The sequence below is a fragment of the Sapajus apella genome, unplaced genomic scaffold, assembly GCF_009761245.1.
Source record: "Sapajus apella isolate SASKATOON/1434 unplaced genomic scaffold, GSC_monkey_1.0 scaffold51, whole genome shotgun sequence".
Taxonomy (NCBI): domain Eukaryota; kingdom Metazoa; phylum Chordata; class Mammalia; order Primates; family Cebidae; genus Sapajus; species Sapajus apella.
This window is the reverse complement of record NW_022436991.1, coordinates 1,127,167-1,150,441: the sequence shown is the minus strand read 5'-3', so window position 1 is coordinate 1,150,441 and position 23,275 is coordinate 1,127,167. Positions and strand designations below refer to the sequence as shown.

At 41.3% G+C, this 23,275-nt stretch overlaps 2 long non-coding RNA genes across 2 annotated transcripts; one reads left to right on the top strand and one right to left on the bottom strand.

Moving 5' to 3' along the window:
- Positions 1–4,815: 4,815 nt before the first annotated feature.
- Positions 4,816–6,106, top strand: LOC116526738. Its single transcript, XR_004258246.1, has 2 exons — positions 4,816–4,905; positions 6,041–6,106. It is a non-coding gene; the product is annotated as an uncharacterized LOC116526738 (long non-coding RNA).
- LOC116526737 lies at positions 4,840–22,765 on the bottom strand. The gene is made up of 3 exons (XR_004258245.1): positions 22,754–22,765; positions 17,041–17,048; positions 4,840–4,941 (listed from the first exon to the last, which is right to left on the bottom strand). It is a non-coding gene; the product is annotated as an uncharacterized LOC116526737 (long non-coding RNA).
- Positions 22,766–23,275: the final 510 nt, after the last annotated feature.

Below are 23,275 nucleotides of genomic sequence, written 5' to 3'. Positions count from 1 at the left end.
ATTTTATTGAAGATTTTTGCATCTATGTTCATCATGGATATTGGCTGAAGTTTTCTTTTCTTGTTGAGTCTCTGCTGGGTTTTAGTATCAGGATGATGTTGGTCTCATAAAATGATTTGGGAAGGATTCCCTCTTTCTGGATTGTTAGGAATAGTTTCAGAAGGAGTGGTACCAGCTCCTCTTTATATGTCTGGTAGAATTCAGCTGTGAACCCATCTGGACCTGGGCTTTTTTTGGTTGGTAAGCTGTTGATTGCTGCCTTAACTTCAGCCCTTGTTACTGGTCTATTCAGGGTTTGGACTTCTTCCTGGTTTAGGCTTTGGGAGGGTGCAAGTGTCATGGAATTTATCCATTTCTTCCAGGTTTACTGGTTTATGTGCATAGAGTTGTTTGTAGTACTCTCTGATGGTGGTTTGTATTTCTGTGGAATCTGTGGTGATATCCCCGTAATCATTTTTTACTGCATCTATTTGATTCTTCTCTTTTTTCTTTTTTATTAATCTGGCTAGTGGTCTATTTTGTTGATCTTTTCAAAAAACCAGCTCCTGGATTTATTGATTTTTTGATTTTTTGAAGGGTTTTGTGTGTGTGTGTGTGTGTGTGTGTGTGTGTGTCTCTGTCTCCGTCAGTTCTGCTCTGATCTTAGTTATTTCTTGACATCTGCTAGCTTTTGAGTTTTTTTTTTATCTTTCTCCTCTAGCTCTTTTAATTTTGATGATAGGGGGTCGATTTTAGATCTTTCCTTGCTTCTCATGTGTGCATATATTGCTATAAATCTTCCTCTAGACACTGCTATAAATGTGTCCCAGAGATTCTGATATGTTGTGTCTTCATTCTCATTGGTTTCAAAGAACGTCTTTATTTCTGCCTTCATTTCATTGTTAATCCAGTCAACATTCAACAGCCAGTTGTTCAGTTTCCATGAAGCTGTGTGATTCTGAATTAGTTTCTTAATCCTGAGTTCTAATTTGATTGCCCTGTGGTCTGAGAGACTGTTTGTTATGATTTTCATTCTTTTGCATTTGCTGAGGAGTGATTTACTTCGAATTATGTGGTCAGTTTTAGAGTAGGTGTGATGTGGTGCTGAGAAGAATGTATATTCTGTGGATTTGGGGTGGAGAGTTCTGTAAATGTCTGTTAGGTTTGCTTGGTCCAGATCTGAGTCTAAGTCCTGGATATCCTTGTTAATTTTCTGTCTTGTTGATCTGTCTAATATTAACAGTGGAGTGTTAAAGTCTCCCACTATTATTGTGTGGGAGTCTAAGTCTCTTTGTAGGTATTTAATAACTTGCTTTATATATCTGGGTGCTCCTGTATTGGGTGCGTATGTATTTAGGATTGTTAGGTGTTCTTGTTGCATTGATCCTTTTACCATTATGTAATGCCCTTCTTTGTCTTTTTTGATCTTTGTTGGTTTAAAGTCTGTTCTGTCAGAGATAGGGTTTTAACTCCTGCTTTTTTTGCTTTCCATTTGCTTGGTAAATCTTTCTCCATCCCTTTATTTTGAGACTGTGTGCGTACTTGCATTTGAGATGGGTTTCCTGGATACAGCACACCGATGGGTTTTGACTTTTTATCCAATTTACCAGTCTGTGTCTTTTGATTGGGGAATTTAGCTTATTTACATTTAAGGTTAATATTGTTATGTGTGAATTTGATCCTGCCATTTTGATGCTTGCTGGTTGTTTTGCCCATTAGTTGACACAGTTTCTTCATTGTGTTGGTGCTCTTTACCATTTGGTACGTTTTTAGTGTGATTGGTACTGGTGGTTCCTTTTTATATTTAGTGCTTCTTTCAGGAGCTCTTGTAAGCCAGACCTCGTGGTGACGAAATCTCTCACCAATTGCTTATTCGTAAAGGATTTTATTTCTCCTTCACTTATGAAGCTTAGTTTGGCTGGATATGAAATTCTGGGTTGAAAGTTCTTTTCTTTAAGGATGTTGAATATTGGCCCCCACTGTTTTCTGGCTTATAAGGTTTCTGTGGAGAGAACCACTGTGAGTCTGATGGGCTTCCCTTTATGGGTAACCCGGCCTTTGTCTCTGGCTACCCTTACCATTTTTTCCTTCATTTCAATCCTGGTGAATCTAACGATTGTGTGCCTTGGGGTTGCTCTTCTTGATGGATATCTTTGTGATGTTCTCTGTATTTCCTGGACTTGAATATTGGCCTATTTTGCTAGGTTGGAAAGTTCTCCTGGATAATATCCTAAAGAGTATTTTCCAGCTTGGATTCATTCTGTCTGTTACATTCAGGTACACCTATCAAACGTAGATTAGGTCTTTTCATGTAATCCTGTATTTCTTGGAGGCTTTGTTCATTTCTCTTAACTCTTTTTTCTCTAATCTTGCCTTCTCGTTTTATTTCATTGAATTGATCTTCAATCTCTGATATCCTTTCTTCTGCTTGGTTGATTCAGCTATTGAAACTTGTGTATGCTTCCTGAAGTTCTCGTGTTTTTCAGCTCCATCAGGTCGTTTTTATTCTCTAAGCCGTTTATTCTCATTAGCATTTCGTCAAACCGTTTTTCAAGATACTTATTTTATTTGCATTGGGTTAGAACATGTTCCTTTAGCTCAAAGAAGTTTGTTATTACCCACTTTCTGAAGCCTGTTTCTGTCAATTCATCAGTCTCATTCTCCATCCAGCTTTGTGTCCTTGCTGGTGAGGAGTTGTGATCCCTTGGAGGAGGAAAGGTGTTATGGTTTTGGGTGTTTTCATCCTTTTTGCACTGCTTTCTTCCATCTTAGTTGCTTTATCTACCTGTGGTCTTTGTAGCTGGTGACTTTTGGATGGGGTCTCTGAGTGGACATGCTTTTGGTAGCTGATGAAGTTATTTCTTTCTGTTTCTTAGTTTTCCTTCTAACAGTCATGCTTCTCTGCTGTAGGACTGCTGGAGGTCCACTCCACACCCTGCTTGCCTGGGAATCACCTGTAGTGGTTGCAGAATAGTAAGGGTTGCTGCCAGTTTCTTCTTCTGTCTTAGTCCCAGAAGGATACCTGCCAGATGTCAACCTGAGCTCTCCTCGATGAGGTGTCTTTGAATATACGGGCATCAGGGAGCTGCTTGAGGAGACAGTGTGACCCTTATAGGAGCTCAAGTGCTGAGCTGTGAGCTCCCTTGTTCCATTCAGATCTGCTGGGCAGGTACACTTCTGGGAAAGTGGGGCTTTATTTATAAGTTCCTCACGTCCTGCTCCCTTTTTTCAGAGATGTCCTGCTTAGCTAGGAGGTAGCCTAGTCACAGTCTGCCAGCAGAGGCATTGCTGAGGTGCCATTGACTCTGACCAGCTGCTGTGTAAATTTCCCTGTGGTTTTGTTTATAGTGGTATAGTTAGAACTGCCTCAGTAATGGCGGTTAGACCATTTTTAATGGGCTCATTAAGTTTTTATTTCTTTCCTATGGAATGTAGAAGCTCCTTATAGATTTCAGAAATCAAACCTTTAATCAGATACATGTTTTGCAGATATTTTCTCACTTTCCTGAAGTTGCCTTTCTCTGTTATTTCCTTTGCTGTACAGAAGTTTTTTTATTTTGATGTAGCCTTATTTGCCTATTAATGCTTTTGTTGTGTATGCTATTGTTGTCCAATCCATGAAATCATTGCTGAAACCAGTGTCATGAAGCTTTTCGCCTGCTTATTCTTTCAGGAGTTTTGTCCAAAAGGATTGAAATCAGGATCTTGAAGTGATGTTACCACTCTCACTTTTACTGCATCACTATTTACAGTAGCCAAGATGAAGAGACACCCTAAGTGTCCATCAGCAGGTGAATGGATACAAAACAATGAAATGTTATTCAGCCTTCAAAGGGAAGGAAATTCTGCAATATGTAACACCATGGTCTGAACCTTGAGGACATTATGCTAAGTAGAATAAGCCAGTCATAGAAGAACAAATTCTGCAGGGTACCATATATATGTTTACATATATGTGTGTGTATAAATATATTTATATATATGTGTGTGTGTGTGTGTGTGTGTGTGTGTGTGTACGTATACACGTATATATATTTATATATGAAGTATTTCAAATAGTGGCTGAACATCATGGCTCACACCTGTAATTCCAGCACGTTGAGAGGCAGAGGCCGGCAGATCACCTGAGGTCGGGAGTTTAAGACCAGCCTGGGTAACATGGTGAATCCCCACTTCTAGTAAAAATAGAAAAATTAGTCCAGCATGGTGGTGCACACCTGTAATCTCAGCTATTTAGGAGGCTGAGATGGGAGAGTCACTTGAACCTAGGAGGCGGACATTGCAGTGGCCAAGATTGCATCACTGCACTCCAGCCTGGGCATCACAGTGAGACTCCATCTCAAAATTTTAAAAATGATAATAATAATAAACTAAAATAGTGAAATTATGGAATTAGAGACTGAAATGGTAACTTAATGGTTGAGGAGAGGGGAAGTGGAAAGTTGTTAATAATCGTAAAGTTTCAGTTAAGCGGAATGAATACATTCTAGAGATCTACTGTACACAGCCAACCATCCTGTGCATTTCAATATTTCTTAAGAGATCTCATATTAAGTGTTCTTATCACAGTATAATATTTTTTCAAAAGCTTGTTCCTAAATAATCACGATACTATTTACACATACACACATGCAGGCACATACATTTCAACATATTTTCTATTCTACATATTTTCAATTGGCATGTGTTTTTACAAATACAAAGTATTGGCTGGGTGTGGTGGCTCATGCCTGTAATCCCAGCACTTTGGGAGGCTGAGGCAGGAGGATCACCTGAGGTCAGTAGTTTGAGACCAGCCTGGCTAACGTGGTGAAACCCCGTCTCTACTAAAAATATAAAAATTAGCTGGGCATGGTGGCAGGCGCCTGTAATCCCAGCTACTCTGGAGGCTGAGGCAGGAGAATTACTTGAACCCAGGAGGCAGAGGTTGTAGTAGCCGAGATCAGACCATTATACTCTAGCCTAAGTGACAAAATCATGTCTGGAAGTTCACATATGCAACTGCTGCCTTTGGAGAAGCTGGAGGAAGAAATAGTACTGTGATCAGATAAGAAGATTGTCAAAGGGACTTTAGCCACATCCATGAGGTTTTTACTTTTAACAAGGAGAATATGCTTTATTTATGTAAACAAAAGATTATTTTTAAGAGAAATTTGTTTGCATGGAGGAGAAACAAGAAGGTGGAAGTTTAATTGGAAAGTATTGTAGTTGTCTGGATTTGAGGCAGTGGGTAGCAGTGTTAGAGATGGAAATGACAAAGAAAATTACGGTGTTTGAGTCAACAGAACATAGTGGAGCAGAAAAGAGAGGCTACAACGAGTCAGGAGAGAGAGTCAGTTGGGTTTTATACACCAAAGTCCTGAGAACAGCTTTTATGTAAACCTCTATCGCTTGCATGTGGATTGCTTTCTCTCGAATAATAATGACCAAATTGGATCAATTAATTTTGTCAGTTAATTACTTGGCCCACAGCTGTGTTAACAGCTTTATGAAACAACCACAAAGAAACCCCTAGACAGTTGATTTGATATTGAGTAGCTACAAGTTTGATCTTGTTTAATTAGAAATAGACCAAATGAGACTAGAAGGTATTTATCAGTACATTGAGTCTGATACACTAAATAGTTCACTACTGACCTGGGGAAGTTATTTTTATGCTATCAAAAGAGAGTAGTTCAAACCCTGGGTGACTTGCATTTAAATACGTCTGGTTAGTACAGAGCCAAAATGCTTAGTTCACTTGCATCCAAGCAAAACGGCATTTATAATATCCTGACCTTTGCATGGCTCATGGGTAGCTCCTTTTCTTTCTGACAGCAGATCCATTTAAAAATACAGTTATTGAGGCCAGGCGTAGTGGCTCCTGCCTGTAATCCCAGAACTTTGGAAGGCAGAGGTGGGTGGATCACAAGGTCAGGAGTTCAAGATTGGCCTGGCCAATCTGGTGAAACCCCATCTCTACTAAAAATGCAAAAATTAGCTGAGCCTGGTGACGCATGCCTGTAGTCCCACCTGCTTGGGAGGGTGAGGCAGGAGGATTGCTTGAACCTGGGAGGTGGAGGTTGCAGTGAGCCGAGATTGTGCCACTATACTCCAGCCTGGGTGACAGAGCAAGACTCTGTCTCAACAACAGCAACAACAAACACACAGTTATTGAATCAAGTTTCCTATGAATTCCATTGGCAGTCTTCTGTTGGCAATACTAAATATAGTTCCCTTTACTTCAAATAATGTAAGATGCCAGATGATTAACCTATGGAAGCAAAGTACTTAATCTTGGGCAAATGAAGGTGATATTTCACAGATGGAATTCACAGATCCAAGCACATTCTGAAATACGATGAGGCAAAATTCCCTGGAGTTTTGCTTTCTGAATTTGTTGGGGAGCACAAGTCCATGGTTTAAATGAGTTCTTTAAAAATAAAAAGTTTTAAGAACTGCTACAGTTTTTTTCCCCCTACAAAATAGGTCATCTTAGCTAATTGAATTGTTCTAAGTGGACCAGAAATTGCTGATTCTGTCATATAAAATCAAAGTTATTCTGACTGGGTGCAGTGGCTCATGCCTATAATCACAGCACATTGGGAGGCCAAGGTGGGCGGATCACAACATCAGGAGTTTGAGACCAGCCTGGCCAATATGGTGAAACGCTGTCTCTATTAAAGATATAAAAAATTACCCAGGCATGGTGGTGGGTTCCTATAATCGCAGCTACTCAGGAGGCTGAGGCAGGAGAATCTCTTGAACCCAGGAGGCAGAGGTTGCAGTGAGCCAAGATCACACCATTGCACTCCAGCCTGGGCAATGGGGTGAGACCCTGTCTCAAAAAAAAAAAAAAAAAAAAAAAAGTTATTCATAGTAAGTCAGTCCTTTAAGGGGACTATGGCATGTGAACCAATTACTTTTTTAAAAGTTACAGTCTGTGATATGTCAAACGTTTCTCAGAAACAGTGTCTAAGAAGAATAAAGTTTTAAGTAGCAAAAGGTTTCATCTGGTTGATAAAAATTCCAGGAGACTTTTATAAGAAGAAAGCACTTGAAATGTCCTTTGTAGAATAGGTAAGAATTTAGACAAAATGATGAAAAATCAAGTTCTCAGTTTAAAAAATAAAAAGGTGGGGAGAGGTTTAACCAGAGTCATGGAGATAGGAAAAGAAAAGTCATCTTCAATAGCTGAAATTTCCAGGGCAAAAGTAGGAGTAAAGCCAAGAAATGAAGCCCTAGTTAAGAAGGCTAAGTCCTATTCAATAGGTGTAAGAATTGAGGCGTTATTTAATGTTTCAGATCAAGTGAATAACATGAAAAGTAGATCCATCTAGTGTGGAAGTAGAAAGATTGGAAGAGACAGGGCCATTTTTTTTGTACAATATCTAGGGTGGAGAAGATGAGCTATTAAGACCAGCTGGGGCTCCTGCAGGACCAGCTAGGGTTTGAAGTAGCTTGTGGCCAAAATCAAAATTACTGCTTCAATTTATTGCCTTTTTCAAAAGCTTAGTTGACATGTGCAAACATAGATGCAAACCCTCAGCATCTGCTGGGCTAAGTCCTAGGAGTATGCATTTGCAATATTCCTTCCCCTAGTAAATGACCTTTATCCTGGTTTGTCCTGGCGCACTCAGTACAAAAGATACAGTTGCAGCCAATCCTAGAGGACAGGAGTGAGTTCCCTCCAGAACTTTTCTGTTCCTTGGCTGTGATCTTTTTTTTTTTCTTTTTTCGAAGCAGGGCTTCACTCTGTTGCCCAGGCTGGAATGCCGTGGTATGATTACAGCTCACTGCTGCCTCCCAAGTACCTGAAACCTCAGGTGCACACCACCACACTTGGGTAATTTTTGTATTTTTTGTAAAGAAGGGGTTTCACTCTGTTGGCCAGGCTGTTTTCAAACTCTTGGCCTCAAGCCATCTGCCCACCTTGGCCTTCCAAAGTGCTAGGATTATAGGCATGTGCCACTGTGCCTGGCCTCTTGGCTATTAGCTTAACATCCTGCCTTGCTTATCACCATAAGACACCCATGAATGTTGCAATTTCCACCTTATCCCTGCTTGGAGACGAGTTGCCCTGTCTTCACCATCCACTCTCTTCTAGCTATCTGTGAAAGATGGGAAAGCTGTTCTTCAAAGTTTATATCTTAGACTACATGATAAGGAGTTAAAATCTCTTCCTGTGTGGCCATTATCCACTATTAGGATAAACATATACGTGTGTGTGTGTGTGTGTGTGTGTGTGTGTGTGTGTGTGTGTACACACACACACACACTCTCTCTCTCTCTCTCTCTCTCTCTAAATCAGCTATGTCTTAAATCAGCTACCTTGACTCTCTCCGACATGTCTAAACAGGACTGGGCAAGCTCCAAACCCTGGTGCATGCCATGCCTTATTTGGAAACCCTCCTGACCTTCTCCTGACTAGCTTCCTCTTCTTCCTCGTCTTCTTTCTCTTTATCTCTTCAGGAAACTTCCAAGATTTTAGCCGTTCAGGTCAAGCATAGACTGCAAGGTCCCATTCCACCCAGTGGAAACTGGACACAGCAGTAGGGCGATTGCTTCAGGTTATGAAAGTTATAAATGTCCCTGTCTCCTTTGTTCAGGTGTGCTCTCGTGGCAAGGCTGCTGGCAAATTGCACCCTTCCTACAGGAAGTAAACCTTGCTGAGCGATCCCTTGTCTCAATGTGGATTTTTCCTGATGTTATAAACCCATTTCCAACACTATCATTTGAAGGATTAACTATATAACACACTCAGGCTGACTAGGAAATAATTGGCCAGAGGGCCAGAGGCCACGTGGAATAAAAAAACTTGCACTTTCTCTAGAAACCATGGCTCTAAAGCCATAGTCTGAGGTCTGTACATCACACCAGCAGCAGAACACAGGCTACTGAGATTATCATCTTGCATGTAGTCATTTGGACAATTCAACAGAAAGAAAAGGAACTGTAGGATGGGAATCTGATTGTGTGCAGAGATTTCCACAAAATCTAGTGGGTTTGCTTGGTGTTCTATAAGAATAAGTGTTCTTTGGGAGGAAATACTAAATCTCCTCTTGTTTAATTCACAGGTGATTATAAATGTGACTTTTTGCTTTTGGCAAACATGAGAAAGGAAAATGCCTATAGAAAATCAGACACCACATGTTCTCACTCTTGGTGGATCTTGAAGAACAATGAGAACACATGGACACAGGGGAGCATCACACACTGGGGTCCATTGCAGGTGGCTGGGGAGGGATAGTGGGAGGAATAACGTGGGGAGAAATGTCAGATATAGGTGATGGGGGGATGGAGGCAGCAAACCACCTTGCCATTAATGTACCTATGCAACAATCTTGCATGATCTGCACATGTACCCCGGAATCTTAAGTACAATAGAAAAAAAAAAAAGTAGGCTAAATATTAAGATCTCAACCCAATTTTATTATTTAGCAGCTGAGCATGTGTTAGATGAGGCCAATATCTTTGAACAGAAACCTTATGTTTGACCCAATTTGATGAGTAGCAATTGATCATGTGAGGTCCAGAGACTCCCCGAGACCTCCACATAATATATGTCCTCCTTAAGAGAACATTACTTTTGAACAGGGTGCTCCAGAGTCTATGTGTTATTTCTAAGATTTTCTGGCTCCTCTGTAATAAGGCAGAATTTTTCATTGTCTGAAGATTCTTTGCTTAATGTTTCGTTTTTCTAGCTAATTGTGTCAGGTACAAAAGTTCCTCATTTAAGAATCTTGATCAGTAAAATGTATGTAGTTGTGAAAGAAAAGGAATCTTGGGTTCCCAAAATCACTAAGCTAAAGGGAAAAGTCAAGCTGGGAACTGGGTCACTTGCCTCCCCTTTTGCTTCCTAAATAAGATGGCTACAAGGTGAAAAGGTACACGCCTCCCCTATATTTTGCCCACAGGGATACCTAGTGAGTTCCTAGCACTTTACTCTAAGGTATTTCTGTTAAAATGTCACCATAGCAGTGTAAACTGGTAACTTATCTTTAGAGGTGCAGTCACCCCCTGCCCACCAGACACAAATGCATGTCTGATTGTTCCCTGTCTAATTTTTGTCTATGGTATCTTATGTAAAAATGTAGATTCGCTGCATTTTTCCTCTGCCGCATTTGTCCATGTCATCTTATATTTTGGAAATGCAGGTTCATAGAGCCAGACAAAGTCATAAGTAACTATTTTCCCGTTTTCTCTACCCACTTCTTACCTGAAAATTGTGTACTTCTCAATATCCTGCCCTTTCCCCTTTAAATTTGGAGACCTCAAAATCATCCTCAGAGAAAGGCATAGACCTATCTCCGGGCACGTGTCCTTAATTTTGGCAGCTTCTAAAATAATGGAGATTGTCTTGTTTTTTTTCCTCAATTGACATAGGAAAGGAGTGGGGGTGGGGGTAGGGGGGGAGAGAGAGAGAGAGAGAGAGAATGAGAGAGAGAACACATCTTGGGACCACAAAACCACTAGGCCAAAAAGAAAAATCAAGCTGGGAACTGCTTAGGGCGTACAAAGATAAGAAGCTACATACCTCCCTCACAATTTGCCCACAGGAAATTCCTTGTGGATAAAGGACAAGCAATTGCTTCCTCTGCCCTATTGGTTATGTAAAAATGCAGATTCACTGAGTCAGACTAAATTGTGTATTCAGTGGAAGGCTAATCAAGGACTCAAAAGAATGCAACATTTGTCTCTTACCTACTTCAAACCTGGAAGCCCCCACTTGGAGTTGTACACTATGGGTGTTATACATCTTACACATATTGATTGAGGTCTCATGTCTCTCATGTGTAAAAGCGAAACTAACCCAACCACCTTGGGCACACGTCATCAGGACCTCCTGAGGCTGTGTCACAGACGGTCGGCAAAATAAACTTCCTAAATTGAGACCTGCCTCAGATATTTGGGGTTTACAGTAAATATGTTACAGGAAAGTGGTCCCCATCCAGACCACTGGATGGGGAAGGTTTTTGAATCTCACACAAGAAAGAAAGAATTCAGGGAAAGTCTGAAAAACTGAAAGCAAGGTTATGAAGGCAAAGAGTAAAGAATGGCTACTCCATAGACAGAGCAGCCCCAAGGCTGCTGATTGCCCATTTTTATGGTAATTTCTTGATGATACGCTAAAGAAGAAATGGATTGTTCATGCTTCTCCTTTAAAGACCATGTAGAGGCATTTGTAAACTGTCAGGGAGCTGGTGGGAGCATAGCAGTGAGAATGACCAGAGGTCAGTCTTGTTGCCCTCTTGGTTTGGTGGCATTTAGCAGGCTTCTTTACTGCAACCTGTTTATTAGCAAGGTCTTTATTACATGTATCTTGTGCTGACCTCCTGTCTCATCCTGTGACTTAGAATGCCTTGATTTCCTGGAAATGCAGCCCAGCAGGTCTCAGCCTTATTTTACCCAGCCCCTACTCAGGATGGAGTTGTTCTGGTTCAAATGCCTCAGGCAGGCAGGCAGGTAGGTAGGTAGGTAGATAGTTACCACCAATGTCAAAAATAAGATTAAAGAACACTTGTGAGGGGCTAAATAATACCCCTACTCCAAAGGTGCCCACATCGTAATCCCCAGAACCTGTGAATATGTTACCTCACTTGACAAAAGGTACTTTTCATATGGGATTAAATTAGATCAACCTGGATTATATGTTTATGTTTTGGCCCAATATAAGCAAAAAGGTCCTTATAAAAGAAAGGCAGAGACTAGAAGAGATGTGGCAACAGAAGCAGAGATTGGAGTGATGCACTTTGCAGGTGGTTTGTTCCAAGCCAAGGACAGCAGGCAGCCTCCTAGAAGCTGGGAAAATCAAGAACATTCACCTTCCTCTAGAGCCTCCCAAAGGAATGTAGCCCTGCCAACATTTCAGTTTAAGGACTCCTGACCTTCAGGACTGTAGATAATACATAGTGTTGTTTGGAGACGTTAGCTCGTGGTCATCCATTGCAGCAGCAATAGGAAACTGATCTAACTCTATAATTGGAATCATTAAGGCCTCGTATTTCTGCGCAAAGGAAACAATTAAAAGGTGTAAAAGCCTCCCTCCCCCCACCACCACTTTCCCACCACAGGCCTGTGGCAGGCTAGGTCTCCCTAACAGCTATCTCAGCACTGACTGAGTGGTTAAGTAAAATTTTAAAAGCTGAGAGAGCCAATGCTGGAATGTAACAGAAGCCCACCCAGAGTTTTGTCTAGGTCTTTCCTGGGCCTTGAAGTGGTGCATGGAGCTCCTGGTCTACAGTTAACATATCCCCAGTGCCTGTTATGATACTGGAAGCAAGCATAGCAGGTCCTCAGAAAAAGTAGGTAAGATTGAATTAAGTTATTGATACAGTTTGGTTGTGTCCCCACCCAAATCTCATCTTGAATTGTAGCTCCCATAATTCCCACATGTTGTGGGAGGGAGGGACCCGGTGGGAGGTCACTGAATCACGGAGGCAGTTTCTCTCCTACTGTTCTTGTGGTAGTGAATAAGTCTCACAAGATCTGATGGTTTCACAGGCAAGGGGTTTCCCCTCTTGCCTGGCTTGCGTTCTCTGTCTTGCCTGCTGCTGTGAAAGACGTGACGTTGCTCTTCCCTTGCCTTCTGCTGTGATTGTGAGGCCTCCCCAGCCACGTGGAACTGTGAGTCCATTAAACCTCTTTTTCTTTATAAATTACCCAGTTTTGGGTATAAATTTACCCGCATCATGAGAACAGACCAGTACAGTTATTTTCCACTGCCCTCTCCCCTGTGTTAGTTTCCAATGACTGCTATAACTAGTTACTTCAAACTTAGTGGCTAGAAATAATAGAAGCTTATTGTCTTCCAGTTCTGGAGGCCAGAAGGTTCAAAATCAAATTTCACTGCGTCAAAATCTAGGTGTCCATAGGGCTGTGCTCCCTCTGGGGCTTCAGGGGAGAATCTCTTCTTTACCTTTTCTAGCTTTGGTGGCTTCTGGAGTTCTATGGCTTATGACAGCATCATTCCCATCTCTGCCTCTGTCTTCATATGATCTTCTCCTCTGTGTGTCTCTCTGCATCCTCTCCTCTTTTTATAAGGACATAAGCCGTTGGATTTAGGCCCACCCTGAATCCAGGATTTTATCTCAAAATTGTTAACTTATTAGGTCTTCAAAGACCCTATTTCCAAATAAGGTCACATGCCAGAGTTCAGGGTAGATACCAATTTTGAGGAGACATAATTCAGCCCCATCACACTCCCCTCTTACTCAAAGTGACAGGATTCTCGGGTCAGTTCTGGGGCTCAGTGGAAGGTTGGGATCAAAGGCACTCCAGGAATGATCCAGAAAGAGGCACTGAAAAGCTAAACTAAGAAGCAGAGGAGGGAAAAGAAGCAAGGGTTGGATAAGAAGTACTGCAGAGCCAGGTGCAGTGGCCCACGCCTGTAATTCCAGCACTTTGGGAGGCCGAAGCAGGTGATCGTGAGGTCAGGAGTTTGAGACAAGCCTGACCAATATGGTGAAACCCCATCTCTACTAAATATACAAAAATTAGCCAGCCATGATGGCGGGTGCCTGTAATCCCAGCTTCTTGGGAGGCTGAGGCAGGAGAATCGCTTGAACCTGGTAGGTGAAGGTTGCAGTGAGCCAAGATCGTGCCACTGCACTCCAGCCTGGGCGACAGGGCAAGACTGTCTCAAAAAAATAAAAAGAAGCACTGTAGAGAAGGAAGTAAAAAATGACCCTTAGCTTCTAAACCTGAATTACGAGAAAATGGAGAAGGGATCATCTGTGCTGTAATGGAAAACTCTGCACTTTCAAGGGCATTCCTTCCTGGTTATTTGATTTTATAGTAGTTATTTTACAACTGTGTAAGTTGCAAATAACCAATGTCAACAGAAGTAATTCTGATTCACAGATAGGTAAATGAATTATGTCCACAGAGGAAAAGCTTCTCCCCATCACCATGAAAAAATCAGTTTTGTATCTGTTTATACATTCATTTCAACCTTCCTTTCCTTCTTATAATTCTGTGTTTCTTTGGCTTTTCCTTTGAACTGTTTATTGCTTGTTTTCCTCATTTAATTCATGGGTTAAATAAAATCTTTAACATGCATATTAGTTTGCTGAGGCTGTGGTAACAAATTACTAAAAGGCGGTGGCCTAAGACAATAGAAATGTATTATATTGCAGTTTTGGAGGATAAAATTGAGGCTCTGCAGATACCAGGTCTGAAAGAGGCACTGTAAAGCTAACCTAGGAGAGAAGCAGAGGAGGGAAAAGAAGCAAAGGGGTGAGAATCACTGAAGAGCTCTGAAGGCTCTCTCTAACGACTCTACAGAGCCTCCTTCCTTGCCTCTTCCTGGATTCTTGAGGTTACCAGCAATTTTTGGCTTGTAGACACACCTCTCTCATTTCTACCTTCACCTTCACATGGCATTCTATGTGTCTGTCTCCAAAAGGATATTGGAATCCAAGGCCTACCATCATCTGGTAAGACCTCACCTTATAATTTGATGACAGCTACAACAACCCTATCTCCAAATAAGGTCACATTCACAGGTTACAGGTGGATACAAATTTGGAGGAGACTACTCTTCAAGCCAGTACATACATGTTTACTTTATATCAGAATGGGAGTCATGATTTTACTTGTTTGGAAAATTTTCCTATAACAATGGTGATGCCATTAAAAGCAAAATCAGCAAGAGATGACGGGTTTGTGTGGGAGAGGCAAAAGAGAAGGTGTTTAGAGTTGGACATGTTGAACTGGCCTAATCTCAAGTGGTGTTGGAGGTCCGAGAAGGAAGAACTAGGTGTAGAGGAAGAGGGACCTCAGTTCCATCCAGTGTGCTCATTTTATAGGTGGGAAAACTGAGGCCCAGAGAGGGGTAACTCTCCCAAAGGCACAGAGAGGGAAATGGAAAAAGCAGACTGCAACCCAGACTGTTGACTTCCAGCCAGGATGTGCACACTGGTTAGAAGGGTTTTCAATAGTTTCAGCATTTGGATGGAACTTTCACATTTTCCATGGACAGCTTCTCACATATAACATTCTTTACATTTCCATGTGTGCACATGCATACATATATATACAAGAACAATTTCTGCCCACACAGAGTCACAAAGTGTCATTGTAGAAGCTCTCATTAGAAAGCTGATTCCTTTTTTTTTTTTAAATTTGAGATGGAGTCTCCCTCTGTTGCCTAGGCTGGAGTGCAGTGATGCTCTCGGCTCACTGCAACCTCCGCCTCCGGGGTTCAAGCTGTTCTCCCACCTCAGCCTCCCGAGTAGCTGGGACTACAGGTGACTGCTACCATGCCTGGCTAGAAAGCTGACTCTGAATCAAAATTCAAACATAGATAATTAGCTTACATTACCTCCCTGATTACACCATTGTGAAATCTTTGGGCCACAAGGAAATGTCTAAACTGTAAACAACTCTATTGCTATTAGTACAATAAAATAGTTTTTGAGACAAGGATTTTAGTACTTGATAATGGTACAGGTACAGAGGATCTCTAAATTCTTAGAATTTACAAAAGAAAAAGAAATTGTGAAAATGGAAAGTATTACAGTCTCAAGTGGCACTTTTTTTCTTAATTATTGTACTGCCACGACAGGCCTGGAAATACCATAATCAAGCATCATTTTCTTGTCTAACCCCACAGTAATATTCCAGCTCCCAAGAGTTTATATTATAACCAAGTCATAAAATGTGGCATGATTTCAGCTTTCTTTTACTCTATGCCCCTGTATGCATTAGTCACATAGTGATATTTCTTAACCAGAGAGGGACTTGAGAAAATGTTCTTATTTGTTTCACAAATTTTCTCAGAACTTTGGTGCTTCAGAGAGAGATGTCTCCTATTCTGCATGTACAGTCAAATTTCTACCAGGATGATGTTTTTACTCAAATGTTGATAAACACTTTGGGAATACATATAAACATAATATCCATGAAATGTTTTATATTTCCAGTCTTCCTATGATGTTATCTCATTTGATTGTCAAAACCGCTCACTGAGCTATTCTTGTCCCCATTTCAGAGATGAGAAAACTGAAGTTTGGAGAAAGTTGATTGAATTGTCCAATTAATGCCATACTGTAAAAGCAGCTGAAGTGGTACCCCAATACCAAGCCTCCTCCTCTTTCCCATGCCCCAGGTCACTCTCCACCACCTTAAACAAGGCCAAAAACTTGTTCTGTAATGAGCACGTACTGTCTGAAAATGAAAGGGTTTCTTTGTTTTTGAGATGGAGTTTTGCTCTTGTCGCCCAGATTGGAGTACGATGGCGCAATATCGGTTCACTGTAACCTCCACCTCCCAGGTTCAAGCAATTCTCCTGCCTCAGCCTCCTCAGTAGCTGGGACTACAGGCATGCACCACCATGCCTGGTATATTTTTGTATTTTTAGTAGAGACCTGGTTTTGTCATGTTGACCGGGCTGGTCTTGAACTCCTGACTTTGGATAATCCACCTACCTCGGCCTCCCAAAGTGCTGGGATTATAGGCGTGAACCACCGTGCTCGTGCTCGGCAAGAGGGGGGTTGTTTTAATAACACATTAGTGAGATGACATATTTGGAGTTGTTTGAAGAGCAAGCAAGATCTGTTGAGAGAAAATGATAATGCCATAATGGCACACAGTAGGTACACAATAAAAAGTACCACATGCATTAAAGTCACTACAAAAAACCATAAATGTTTAGAATGCCACATGTGGAAAGAGCAAAAACATCTAGATCAATGGTTCTTAACTGCGGATGTCAGCTGACACAACTGTGGGAGGGTGCTACTGGCATCTACTGGGTAGAGGCCAGGGATGCTGCTCAACATCTGATATGGTTTATCTGTGTACCCAGCCAAATCTCATCTCTAACTGTAATCCTCATGTGTTGAGGGAGGGACCTAGTAAGAGGTGATTGCATCATGGAGACAGTTTCCCCCACACTGTTCTCCTGACAGTGAGTGAGGTCCCAGGAGATCTGGCTGTTTGATGATTATGTGGTACTTCCCCCTTCTTGCTCACTCGCTCTCTCTCCTGTTGCCTTGTGAAGCTGTGCCTTGCTCCGCCTTCACCTTCTGCCACAATTGTAAGTTTCCTGAGGCCTCCTAGTCATGCTTCCTGTTAAACCTGTGAAACTGTGAGTCAATTAAATCTCTTTTGTTTATAATTTACCCAGTCTCACGTATGTCTTTACAGCAGTGTGAGAACAGACTAATACAACATCCTACAACATGCAGATCAGACTCAGCCAACTGAGAATTATCCATCCCAAGATACCAATAGTGCTGAAATTGATAAATCCTAATCTAGATCAGTGGTCTGCACACTTTTTCTGGGGAGGTCCAGAGAGTAAATACCTCAGGCTTTGCTGCTTACAGCAAAAGAAATAGTGGGTAACTTAAACATGAATGGGTGAGTCTGTATCTCAAGAAAACCGTATTTACAAAAACAGGCAGCAGCCTGAAATTGGCTCATAGACTCTAGTTTTTCAACCCTGATCTAGATTAATGGTTTCCTAATTTTCTTTTCTTAAAATGTTGAAATGTTTCATTCATTCAAATGAAATACTGCATTAAGTCCAAGGTGTGAAGCAGATTAAAGGGTTGCTGCTTTGGTTTGAAGCAAGGGTGCATTCAAGGTGGCTCTCAGAGAAACTCCTGTAGTAGCCCCGACAAGTCTACTCACTGTATTGTTTAGAACCTTGTAATCTTACCCAAATGTCACTTCAGAATGATCGTGGCATTTCCTGCTATCAGTGGCTTCCCATTGCTTCTGGGGGGAAGTCCTTCCCCCGACCTATATGGCCTCACATGGGAGTGTAGCTCAATGGCTTCAGATCCTGACTGAGAAGCTTCCAGTTCTGACTATAACACTTACTGGCTGTGTGACTGTGGGCAAGTTACTTCACCTCTCTGAGCCTCAACTTCCTCATCTGCATACCAAGAATTATTAATAAAACCTACCTTACATGATAGTTTTGAGAATTAATTGAGATGACGGATACATAGCCTTGCACAGTATCTCATACATAATCTCAATAATTTAATATGATTGTTAAAAATTATATTTATTGGGCTCTTACATCTCTTGAAACAATGTATAAGTCAGAGCAAGTTGGTTGAGGTTCCAGGCAGAGGGAGAGGTGGCTGATAGAGGGAAACAGGCCCTAAGGAAGCCCTCTTTTGGGTTTCTACTTTGTTATTTTTTTATTTTATTTTACAGAAATGTCAATCGTGGGAGAAGGTCAGATCAGGCTCCTTTTTCCAAGCCTTTTGGACCCCAGGTGGATACAAGTATTGACAAGTTTGTCAGTTGAAAGGTTCCTTCTGTATACTGAGGGGTAACTATATATATTGACATTAGATTTTCTTAATTACAGCTGAAAACGTCCTCACTCATACATATGGTCATTAGAATATTATAGTTTGAGATCCAGTTGTCAGGGTATATAGTAACTGAGAGTTTTTGAGGCAATCTGTACTCCAATGTGAAGCACACCTAGATAGCAGTAGCAGAGTCACTAGTTAATTTCATTAGGAGTATGTCTACTTCTGCAGTTTACAATATGGGCATAGAAGAAGTCTCAGCGTGGGAGGCTGAAGATAGGAGTTTGAAGTTTGATTCCCTCCATCCCTCACCATGTGACCTTGAGCAGTTCACTGAATTGTTCTGAATCTCCGTTTCCTCCTCTGAAATAAAAGCCAAACAAAATTCACCTAAATCTCAGCACTTTGGGATGAATTATATGATAATCCTTGCTTATAAGGGACATAAATCCAATTAAAATGATTCCAGCAAGAGATGAGACAGAAATCATCTTGAGGGGCAGTCAGTGCCTATGCAAATTATTTCAAAGCCATATGGAAGGGCTGAGCTAGACTACCCAGGATTTTAAGGAAGCATATATAAGGGGTGCTTAGCCCAGTCTTGGGTGAAGGAGTATTTCCCAAATTGAATGTTAGAGAGTAAAAGTTAACCAGATGATGAGGAGTGGGAAGGTGTTGTGAAATGCAGGAAGAATATAGAGGTGAGGAATGGCATGAAGCACATACATGAATGTGCATGTTTGTGCATGTCTGCCTGTGTGCATGCCTTTGTGTGCATGGCTGTATGTGTGTGCCTGTGTTTTCATGCCTGTGTGTGCATGCCTGTGGGGAGCACAGTGAGAGGATTGGCAGGCAGGTAGCTCAATAATACCAATACATGAGGAGAAGGTGGTAGATGAGGCTGGCCTGATGAGCAGGGACCACCTCATGCAAGAGAGTTTCCATGCCAAGCTAAGACACATGAATTCAGTTTGTAATATCCCTGTTTACTGCACAAAAAGGAAGAAAAATTCCACCTTAAGCAGATTTTAAGCCAATCCAGCACATAAATGGACAAAAGCTGCTGTCGTTCTCCTCTTCTATGCTTAAGACTTGAACAATTTTCCTTCAGCTTCACTCTCCCCTTCTTTTACTCTATCCCCCTTCAGCAGGTAAGTTCCTTTTTTTATATACTTCATTGGATTTACCTTCCAAGCTACAAAATGTGTGCCTGTGGCAACAAATCAAAAACAGGTTTGCAAAGAAAAAGGCAAGTTTCTCCCGTCCTGCTCAGTCTCTGACACTCATTTACCGAAGAAATATGTGTGACCTTTCTTTATGTTTATACAACTATATAAAAACATATATAGTCATATAAGTAAACGGTTTTTCTATTTTTTTGTTTAAAAAAATGGACTATAGTAGTCTCATTACACTATGCAATTTGCCCAGGTTAAATATAATGCAACTTGCTCAGATTATAGGATGTGCCTATTGATAATTACTATAAAAGCTGTATAATATTTTATGCAATAAGAAAACCTCTCCATTAATTCAACTATCGGGGGACAATACAGTTTCTTGCTTTTCTTAGTCACTGTCAATAATACTGAAATAAACGTCCAGGTGCTAGTACCTTTATTGATTTATTTAAGTTTTTGAGGTGGAGTCTCACTCTGTCACCCAGGCTGGAGTGCAGTGGCACCGTCTCGGTTCACTGCAACTGTCACTTCCCAAGCTTCAGTGATTCTCCTGCCTCGGCATCCTCAGTAGTTGGAATTATAGGTGTGTACCATTGTGCCCAGCTAATTTTTATGTTTTTAGTAGAGATGGGGTTTCACAGTGTTGGTCTGGTCTCGAATTCCTGGCCTCTGGTGATCTGCCCACCTCAGCCTGCCAAAGTGCTGGGATGACCGGCGTGAGCCACCGCAACTGGCAGTACATTTATTTTTATCGAACAGATTTCTCAAAGTTGAATTTGTAGATGAAGGGATAGTCACATGTCTAATTTTAACAGATAGTGCCAGATTATTCTTTAAAACTAATAGCATTATATTTGAATTATAGCATTGTACCCATTTCCCAAATGAATAGTCAACTAGAAAATGTCATTTTTAATCCATCAGATTAGCAAGTGCAGTCCAGGGTGAGGAGTAAAGAATTAAGGTGTCTGAGGGTCTTGGGAGAAATAGTGAACTACCTGAATGGCAGAGCTTGTATCCTACCTGTGGTCTGGATGCTTAAGAACTGGACTAGAGAAGCTTTTTCCTTTTTTCTTTTCTTTCTTTTACTTTACTTTTTTGTTGTTGTTGTTGTTGGAGACAGTCTCCCTCAGTCACCCAGACTAGAGTGCAGTGCCTTGATCATGTGTGTGTGTGCACTTGTGTATGCATGCCTGTGGAGAGGACAGTGAGAGGGTTGCCAGGCAAGCAGCTTGATAACACCAATACATAAGGAGAAGGTGGTAGATGAGGCTGGCCCAGTGAGCAGGGACCACGTCATGCAAGGGAGTTTCCATGCCAAGCTGAGACACTGCAGCCTAGAACACCTGGGCTAAAGTGATGCTCTTGTCTCAGCCTCCTGAGTAGCTGTGATTAACAGGTGTGAGTCTTTGTGCCTGACTAGACAACCTTGTTTTAAGCATGTCACCTGACTACTCAGGAAGTCAACCCACTGTACCAGAAGAATCTCAGAGAAAAGTGGTCCTGAAACAACAATACCTCAAAGCTATTCGCTGTTTTCATTTTTTTTTTTTTTTTTTGAGAGGGAGTCTCACTCTGATGTCCAGGCAGGCTGGAGTGCAGTGGTGCAATCTCAGCTCACTGCAACCTCTGCCTCCCCGGCTCAAGCGAGTCACCTGCCTCAGCCTCCTGGCATTACAGGCGCCTGCCATCACACCCAGCTATTTTTGTATTTTTAGTTGAGACGAGGTTTCACCATGTTGGCCAGGGTGGTCTCAAACTCCCGACCTCAGATGATCTGCCCACCTCAGCCTCCCAAAGTGTGAGCCACCACAGCCAGCCCCATTTCCTGTTTTCTGTCCTCCTGCCTGTCACTGAATAAGCCATAAACTCTCCCACCTCAGATCTGCTCAAACATTTTCCACTTCCTAGGTTGCCATTCTTCTCCCAACCCAAATGGACATGTCAGTCTCTGACTCTTAGTTCAAGATGAAGCTCAGCTTCCACATTTTCTAAGAAGGCTCCAAAATGTCTCTATTATAATTAATATCTTCTTCCGCCATCTGTTTGAGCAACAATAAGAACAGCTTACATAGTTTCAGTGTCATGTACCAGGCATCGTGCTATGCACATTATATGCATTATCTTATTTTCTCTTAATGACCTAATTTAGGTAGCTGACACTGATACATGTGTTTTGAAGGTGAGGAAGCTAAGTCTCAGAAAGTTTAAGTCACTAGTCCAAGGACACACAGCTAATACATGTTGCAGCTGGGCTTTACATTCAAGCCTGCCTGACTTCAACTCCCAAATTCAGTCATTATCTAATGCTGCATTACAAAAGAAAAATTCTGTTGAGCAAGTTTCTACTTTAATGGCAAGCAGGTTGAGCCATTGCTTTGTAAATACTGCCTGCCATAGATGAATTTGTTTTCTACATTTTTAAAGCGGTCTTATCCTCCAGTGAATCTTATGAATGGAGCAAAGTTGTCAAGTTTTACAGTAAATGGCATGCAGTGTGATGCTACCAGAATTCAAGCTTTCTGCTGCTAATTTTTCACTGGGTTGCAAGCTTTAATTTAACTGTCAGACCCTGGATCTTTTGCCAGCACTAATGGAGGATTGTGGCAGTGATGGTAATTATTTCTAGACTTGGTACCTCCTTCGTTTACCTTCTGGTCTCAGATACTCAGCAGCTTCAAGCTAATTTCCTTTCTGATTTTCTTTATTAGTTTGCAAACTCCCACTGTCAACAAAACAACCCATCTGATAAAAATGTCAACATGGAGTGTTCGAAATATTAAAACTGTCAAATAAAAATTGTGTTTTTACAAGGCAGTCCAAATATGTCACACATGTGGAAACCATTTTTCAAAGACAGATTGTATAGGTCAAAGAGTTGTTGGGCTATTTTTTTTTAACCCACAAAAATGAACCCAACCATGACAGGTTCTTGTATATTGGTTTGATATCTTGAAGATCAGCTTCCAATCTACTCTGGACAAATTTGATTAAAAATACTGGCATCAAATGTCCTTTCCTCAAATGAAGACGACAGGTTTTCTCCTCTCTATTGAATTAATGGAAGAATTACCTGAAAGAGGATACTACCATTTAGCTTGCTGTTTATGTTTCATTCTGTCCCCTACTAAACAATGCAGACAGAAGATGGGGCCTGTCAACCAATCCTTATTATCAGATATGCTATTCTCTAGAAAATCTCAGAAGCCAAACACCCTGATTTAAATTGCTAGGTAGCAACTAAAGTTGTGGAATGAAACTACCACCAAAGATAACTGAAAATAGAAAGGAAAGGTTACTAACCTTGGGTAGGGCTGAGTTGCAGAAAGAGACCAAGAGTGAAACACAAATGGGTAATTTTAAGTAGGTTTTCAAGGGGGAAAACCTCCCAAATGGAACACTTTTACAAATAAACACATTTTACAGTGCTTAGTTACAGTCAAGGAGTTATTTGGGGGGGCTGCATCTTCCACTTGACCCAGTTTAAGGGAGGCTTGTGTGAACAGGTCAGAGTGTGTGTGTGTGTGTGTGTGTGTGTGTGAGAGAGAGAGAGAGAGAGAGAGAGAGTGTGTGTGTGTGTCAGAGAGAGAGAGATCAAATCCCAGTTCCTCATAATAACATAGTGGGGAGGAGTGTCAGTATAACAAAAAGCCAAGTCTGGTCTGGAAAAATACTTACGTATATACCCCCCCATATTGTTTTTATGTATATGGGAGAAAGAGAGACAAAGACAGAAAGAGAGTCAGGCAAAGAAGCATCTAATAAAGACAGAAATAGACGTGAGTCAGAAATAAAAACAGAGATACACAGAGGCCAGAGACAAACAGAAGCCAAGAAAGAGGGAAACAGAATATA